At 46.2% G+C, this 7,854-nt stretch overlaps 1 long non-coding RNA gene across 1 annotated transcript in view; it reads right to left on the minus strand.

Annotated features, from left to right (window-relative positions):
- LOC120368926 overlaps positions 1-7,345 on the minus strand; it is a 51,551-nt gene extending 44,206 nt beyond the window's left edge. Inside the window, exon 1 of the long non-coding RNA XR_005582849.1 lies at positions 6,675-7,345. This is a non-coding gene — a long non-coding RNA (uncharacterized LOC120368926). The remainder of the gene's footprint in view (positions 1-6,674) is intronic.
- Between the last annotated feature and the right edge of the window lie 509 nt (positions 7,346-7,854).

The following is a 7,854-nucleotide window of genomic DNA, read 5'->3' on the forward strand; positions in this document are numbered from 1 at the left end:
CAATGATATCTAGAATAAAGCAGCACACTGTAAGGAAAAAATATTCAGAGGGCAAAGGTGGTTACACTATTCCATGAAATCAGAGTAGAGACATCTGAGCTTGCTAACCGAAATCAAGCATTGGAAAATACCAAAAGAAGGGACAAAAATATTGAAATATTTCACAAATCCCGTTCTCCATTCCAGATCATCTCAGTGGAAAGTCTTAACTGTAACACTAATAATTCAGCAACCTGGTGATTCAAGCAATCATTCTGCCTCCAGCTTGTGTAATAATGCCAAATCCAATGAATTCCAAGCAGATGGTTTATTTAAAGATCATGTTGTACATGGTATAATCAATATCCAAATTACAGCAGGAATGTTGCAAGGAAAAAAAGATATAATTGTACACATGTGAAAACCCTCCGTTTGGACATAGACAGGGCAAGGGTAATCAGCACTTCTTAAAGTCTTAGAAATGCTGTGAAAGAGCTGAAGTGCGTGTAATTAACAGTGAGAGTCATTGTAGCAAAGCAGATAAAGTTAATTATACAGTAAAGGAACATTTTTATGCAGTCGATGTGGTAGTAATCAGATTCAACAGAAAAGTCCAGAAGGAACTGTGCACAATACGAACAATGATTTGGTAAAAGTGTACTGCACAAATTACTTAAATAAAAAGACATAATATATAGGCACGCAGCTGGGGAGGGCAAATGGTAATGAAGAGTCATGGGTTTTTGCATACTCTAAGTTATTTAAGAAAATAATGGGCCTCATGCTGCAGACTTTACTCATGCCAAAGTCTCATTTACTTCATTCTAGAGGCGTTCTAGAGGTTGCACTGAGATTTGCAATTATAGCAGGGAACCAAAGCCCAAATCCAATGCCCATCAAAGCCAATAAAGATATTCCTACTGACTTCAATGGATGTTGACTTCTAAGGTATTTAGGTGTTACTGTGCGCCAACTCCTAAGTGCCTAAGTCACTTTTGAGAGATTTAGTCTCCTAAATCAGTTAGGTGTTGCAACAGTGAGTACAGCAACACCTAAATACCTTTAAAAATCTGGGCCCAGATTCTTTTGTTCTATATGAAAAATAATCTGTATCCCCACCAAAGTTCATCCATCTACACTTTGAGTAGAGAGTTACTTTCCGGAAGTAAATCTGTACTTTAGGAGAAAGGAGAAGCTAAAATGTCCTTCTTCTGAAATTTAGACTTGCAATCTAGCATTTCCTTAGGATTCTTCTAGCTAATAAGTGGCTTGGTTCTAACAGTTCAGAGTTTGCATCCACAAAACTGTGGCCAGAACCTCAGATGGGGTGAGGCTCTGGCATATAATGTCCAAAATGTAAAATTATCTTTAAGTTGCATTTCAAAAGCGTAAGTCAGAGATTTCTGAATGGTGTTTGCCAATTTCCCCTGCATTTTAATATTAGTTTGGTTTGGTAATATACATATTATGACAATCTTAACTCTATACTGATGAAGTACTGTACTTTATACTAGAACCAGAGATGACCCGATGGGGGGGGAGGGGCGGAGTGAGGGCAGCTGGCTTCAGCAGTGTTACCACGCATGCTCAGTCTGTGTGAGCATGCTCAGTACAAGCCCAGTAGCAAATCAGGGGGAGGGGCACATGACCCCGCATACCCTTCCCCCCCCACCACGTGTCGCCTCTGGCTGGAACATATACAGAGATCAGCTTTCATCTAGTGTATTCACTGACCTTTGAGTTAGTGGGAAATTCAGCTTTAAATTTCCATGAGACAGAATTGTGATGAGATTTTGCACAGATTCTGCATTGTGCCCACTTAGGTATCGCACTGCTAACAGTGAGCAACATAATCCAGTGAATAGGGAACCAGACCGGGACTCAGGACATCTGGATTCTGTTTTTGGCCCTGACACTGACCTGCTGTGTGACGCTGGCTGTGTCATTTCCCCTAGCTATACCTCTGTTTCCCCTCTCAAACTTCTCTCTTGTCTAGTTAGATTGTAAGCAATTTTTGGCAGGAACTGTCTCTTACTATGTGTCCAGATCTTTGTTGGTACCTTTAGGTTTTACTATCACACAAATAAGGGAACGATAAAACAAAATAATAAGAATTAATAGCAGACCCTGGGCGGTTCACCCCAGTTTTGTAGGGGGATCCTATAATGGAGTAGAGACAGTGCTGCAGCCCATGCTGTCAGTGGAGGGGGTATGGCTGGGACAAAAGTAGGGAAGGGGTGTGTGGGTCTCCTTCACACTCATTTGATCTATAGCTAGTTTTTGTCACCTCCTGACCATTAGAGGCCAAAGGTCTCTCCAACTTGTAATTAATTATGATAGTTTAGTTTGCTTCTTCCCATGCTAATAAATCCCTTTAAATGACCGTTTGTTAGTATGTACTGAATAACAGAAAAAAAAGTTTAAAGAGATTTATTATTAGGAGTATGTGAAAAGTTGTATCTCAAAGCATAATGCTGAAGTAACAGGAGGGGAATTGCTGATCGGAAAACATCCAACTAATTTTTTTTTTAAAGGCTACAAACCAAACCCAAACCAATTACAATGAAACAAATGTCTGATTGGTTCAAAGAAATTAGCAACATGGAGATGCCGGGAATGAGCGCTCAGTACAAAAGAATTCATCCAGTCCCCAGAAAGAGTCAAGAAATTCTTGAGATGGAAAGATCACAAAACAAGGTCATTTTCTGAATATCCTAAGACTTAATAATGTACACAGGAGAATGCGGAGTAAATACTCTGGTGGCTTAATGCCACTCAGATAATGGAGTTACACCAGCAGAGATTTTGGTCCTGTATCTTTAATTTATCAAACACAAAGATTATTATTTTTGGATGTGAGAAGTTCCACAGATTATAAAATGTCAACAATAATCAGTTATTAAAGCAGATCACAATCTTCTAGACGACATATTCAGAGAAACTCCCTGCAAAACACTCCCCTAGGTTTCAAAAAGATACAGAGATATATATTAATTTGATAGGAAGCATAGATCTAGGACAGATCTTAGTGTTACATTCAACAGTTCATAGCAGTGAACTGAAGGATAAAGAACAAATGTCTCAAGTATCATCAGTTCCAAAGTCAAGTTAGGGCAGCCTGGAAAATGAAACAAGCTGTCCGAGCATTGCAGCATGGTTTCAAACAGTCTGAGAAAATGTAACCAGGGCCGCCCAGAGGGGGGGGCAAGTGGGGCAATTTACCCCAGGCCCCGGGCCCAGCAGTTTTTCGGGGCCCCTGGAGCAGGGTCTTTCACTCGGTCCGGGGGCCCCGGAAAACTCTTGCGGGGCCTGGGCCCCCGGAGCTTCTTCGCTCCCGGTCTTCGCTGGCGGGGGGTCCTTCCTCTCCGGGATAGAAGGACCCCCCCGCCGCCGAATTACCACCGAAGCGGGACCCGCCGCCGGAGCGCAGCCAGGTCTTCGGTGGTAATTCGGTGGCGGGGGGGGGGGGATGTCCTTCCGTTCCGGGACCCGCCGGCGAAGTGCCCCGAAGACCTGCAGTGGGGGCTGCACTTCGGCGGCGGGTCCCGCTTTGGCGGTAATTCGGCGGAGGGGGGTCCCCGCCGTGGGTCTTCGGGGCACTTTGGCGGCGGGTCCCGGAACAGAAGGACCCCCCCGCTGCCGACTTACCGCCGAAGCGGGGCCCCCCGCCGCCGAAGACCCCGGGCCCCCGGAATCCTCTGGGCGGCCCTGAATGTAACTAGCATTTGAGAGAGGAAACTGCAGCTTGGAATGTCATTCTGTACAAAGGATACTTAAGCATAATATCAGACACCACAATGGCTGAAATACTACAATTAGTCCATGGCATGTACACGTATGCATTTGCAATGCAAAGGCAAGGGATGCCATGCTTCCAGATGGTCCTGAATTCAGAAAGCGACGCTCTAATATCCATTCTGACATTTGCACCAAACACAGATGTTGGGGCAGAAAAGAGGTGCAAGAGCCCTCAGCCTCAAAGGCGCCATGGTAGATATCTCAGCCACAACATCCCTAGTCTCACAGGGTATGTCTCTATTGCAACCCACGCTGCGATCGCAGCCTAGGTAAACAAACCTGCACTAGCACTGTGAAAAACAGCAGCATAGATGAGGTGGCACAGTCTTTGGCAATGCAAGTAGCTACCCATGTTCCAGAAGCACTTGTACAGCCTGTGTTGAAGCCTGGACCATCACATTTACACTGCTATTTTTAGCAATGCTAGCCCAGGCAAAGCTGGAGCAGGTATGTCTACCTGAGCTGCAGGGCCGGCTCCAGGCACCAGCTGAGCAAGCTCGTGCTTGGGGTGGCAGATTCTAAGGGGCAGCATTTCGTCCAATCCTAGGGTGGCACAGCTGCCTTTTTTTTTTTTTGGTTTGCTGCTCCAGCCACCCTGCACCCTGGTGTTTTTTTGTTTTGTTTTTTCTTTTGTTTCACTGACGACTTTCAGTGCACCACTGTAGGGGGTGGCGGTGTGGAGGAGGGGAATGCCCTGCTGGGAGAGAGCTGTGCACTCCATTTGCCCCAGCCAGTGCCAGGTCTGCAGCAAGCCGGGCAGCCCACGTCCTTCCCTCCCCGTCGACTGATGACTTTCAATTCACCTGCAGGCGGGAGCAGTGCGGAGCCCTCCCGGCAGGCGGCACTGCCGGAGGGGCTGAGTGGTGAACGCCCCGGCTGAAGGAAGCCCTGGCCGCCCTCCCCTTCTCTTTTCCCCACGCTCCCTCCCCCTCCCCCCCGCCCCAGCCAGGGCACGCACTCCGCTGCTCGGGGCATGTCTGCAGTGCAGGGAGTCCAGCTAGCCAGAGTGCAGCCACCGCCCACCCAGAGACTCGCCAGCTCAGCTGGGGGAGGAAGCCGCGAGCCACCAAGTAAGTGGCACCGAAAGTTTGCACCCTGGTTTTTTTGCTTGGGGCAGCAAAAAAGCCAGAGCTGACCCTGCCGAACTGAAATAACTCCTTGGATTGCATTACAGACATACCTATAGTGACATTTCTTCCTCCCACCCTTTTGAGATGGTGCTCAGAGCTCCAACACCAAAAATCTCTTGGTACCTTTTATGTTTAACTTTTTTTAGTTTGATGGCAGTGAAGAGAGGCACTGAAGTGTCCTTGAAATGAGGATTACTTGAGACTGAGGTGACAGTAACAACAAGGACCTTGTACCGATTTCCTTGGCATTAATGGACACCTGCAGATTAAGTGAGGACCTACACTGGCTTTTGGCACTGAGAAATCTTTGTGACTGCTTCCTTAGTATCCGATTTCTTAGCTACCTGCAGAGCAAATGGCACCAATGATGGAACCAAATCACTGGGTTCCTAATAAGTGAAAAATCAGCCATTGCACTGGTGGAATTCTAGCATTGGCAGGCTCATGTTTTAAAGCTGATGTTCTCAGTGCCAATGAGATTTCAGCCCTACAGAAGACTTGGGTCCTACACTACTGCCCTGGAACCTGATCTATCTGCAGTGGACTTTGACCTCAGGACTGTCCCTGACTTTGAAGCCCAAGATGGACTGCTGTGTCCCTTCATAGGGGCAGATGACTGATCTGACATTGGAGCCAGCAAGGGTGTGGAGGCTCTACGCACCATGCAGTGATATGAGGAATGCTCTTCCCCCAGGCTGAACAAACAATCAATATGCTTCAGGAACATGAAGGCCCACAATCCACATCACTTAAATCTGCCCTGCTTATCTGAGTCCTTGGAGATTGGACCAGCCCTGACTGAAAGCTCTGAGCACCCAAGGCCCAGAATAAACTAAATGCCAAATCATGTAAACTATCTAATATTTGCTAACTAGCTAAGTACCTAATACACTAGAAATTAAGGGAGCTGTGGATCAGAAGTTGCTACATGCACTGGCATCCACAGCTTGGCTTGGGAAAGAACGAATGTAGGTGGCTGGGGTCGCATGACACTTTTATAACCTCAGCTCTAAACAAGGAGTGTTGGAAGATGGTGTTTGTCAGCCCTAAGAGAGAGGCACTGGTATCCTGAAATTCCAAGGGTCAGAGTCCGATGTCCCCCAAGTGGGAACATTCACAGGCAATTCATAAGGAGAAACAAGCATTCTTGATTTAAGAACAATGGATTTGGACAGATGAAGAAGAGGCAAAATCATCTCTATGGTGAGTTCAGGCAGCCTACCCCAGACTTCCACAATTATGGCTTTAATTACCTAAGCATTTCGACAACTGTTGCTTAGTGATAATTTGGCGGTACCTGATCATTTTAGTTAGGATTTAGTGATGACATAGTTTCACTTTACATTGTGAAAAAACAAAAAGGAGAGGTAAAATTATGCTTCAATATTGCTCTGAAACACTGTCACCTTGTGGCAATTTGCAGGTGTAGCACATCACATCACAGTGCAACCCAGATCACTTCTGGAGACTAGGCGCGGTGCTAGAAATAGATCACGGTTCAGAAGAAAGAGGTAGGAGGGCTCTTCTTTTGTCAAAGCAGTCCACCCATCCCTGCTACAGCCCAGTATCTGTGGCCGAAGAGATGAAAGCAGGAGATTGACTGAGGATTAACAGTGCTTTAGCCCATTCACTGAACTACCACTGTGTTTCATCTCATCATCTAAAGCCCTTGTGGGTTTTGACCCCTTCCTCCAAAACACAGCCAATGAATTCTGTCCTGTAACTCCTTCCAGCTACCCAAGCCAAACTTTTTACCTCACTACTTACCACTCAGTGGGCCAGATTCCTCTCTCGGTTACCATTGGTGTGAATACAGTCTCTCCACTGACTTCAGTAGAGTTGTACATGCCACCAGTTCTGCATGAAGAACAGTTGCCAGACTCTGCCTTTGATATGTGCAGCTCACTTACAAAAGGGTAACTCTTTAAAAAAAAATCCCCATGTTGTCACTGGAGCACAGGGCAGACCTAAACAAAGGAGAGGTGGGTAATAAACTCCTCCTGAGCTAAGGTGTTCATGCATAAGTGACTGTCTCATGGTTCTGGCACACTGTACTCTCAGGAAACAGGAGTTAGCTAGCAGTGGCTTCTAAAGTGTCACAAAGCTGGTCAGTGGAGCAGGCGTATCAAGATAGGGTAGAGAGATGACAGGAGAAGAAGCATCAGTGAGCAGGGAATACAGTAAGGCTACAACAGCAGGGGGTCTAAAGGCAGAGAGAAACTCCTGGCAGGACCACATTGCTGCAGTCGAAGAAGGCGAGCCCTCCAGTGCTGCCAAAATCAAGATAGCAGTGTTGGGCAAGATAGGTTCATGGCCCTGCCTGACGCTCCCTTGACTGAGAAGGGGTTAGTACTGGATTGTTGGAGGAGCCATCTTATGAGAAAAAAGAGAGAGGGATGCCAGCAGCAGCAATACCAAGCCTTGATGTGGAAGTTGGGCTCCCACTTTTCAGTTTCACACCAAGTATTATTCGCCTGTAGTATCTGTCAACATAGACAATATCAGCTCAGCAGCCACAGGCACATTTCACCATCTGTGAGTGAAAACGGGACAGTGTGTAAAACCCAGGCACCTTCCTTCTGGGAAGTTTCCACCTGTTGTTTTGGCTGTTCTGGGTCTGAGCTGGTTATGGCTCCAGAAAGACTATGCAAGGCCCTTTTATTATCCCATGTGGCAGCCACAGAAAACAAACCTCTCCATGTAAAGAGCTGCCTCATCTTTTGGGTTTCCAGGTTGAATTAAAAAGATGAAAGGGATTTTTCTTAGGAATTGTGTTAATGTCCCGTGAGAGTACACGTTAGCACAGAAGTATCTGGAAGTACACTTAGAAATTCTGTAACTTAGTGGTGGGGAAGGGCTGGCTGTTTGAAGGGGAACAAGGAGGATAGTGTAACATAACTGGCTGTTGCTCTTACATATGTTAATGTTGTTATACTTCTTGATTTAA

Source organism: Mauremys reevesii, linkage group 7, assembly GCF_016161935.1.
Source record: "Mauremys reevesii isolate NIE-2019 linkage group 7, ASM1616193v1, whole genome shotgun sequence".
Taxonomy (NCBI): domain Eukaryota; kingdom Metazoa; phylum Chordata; order Testudines; family Geoemydidae; genus Mauremys; species Mauremys reevesii.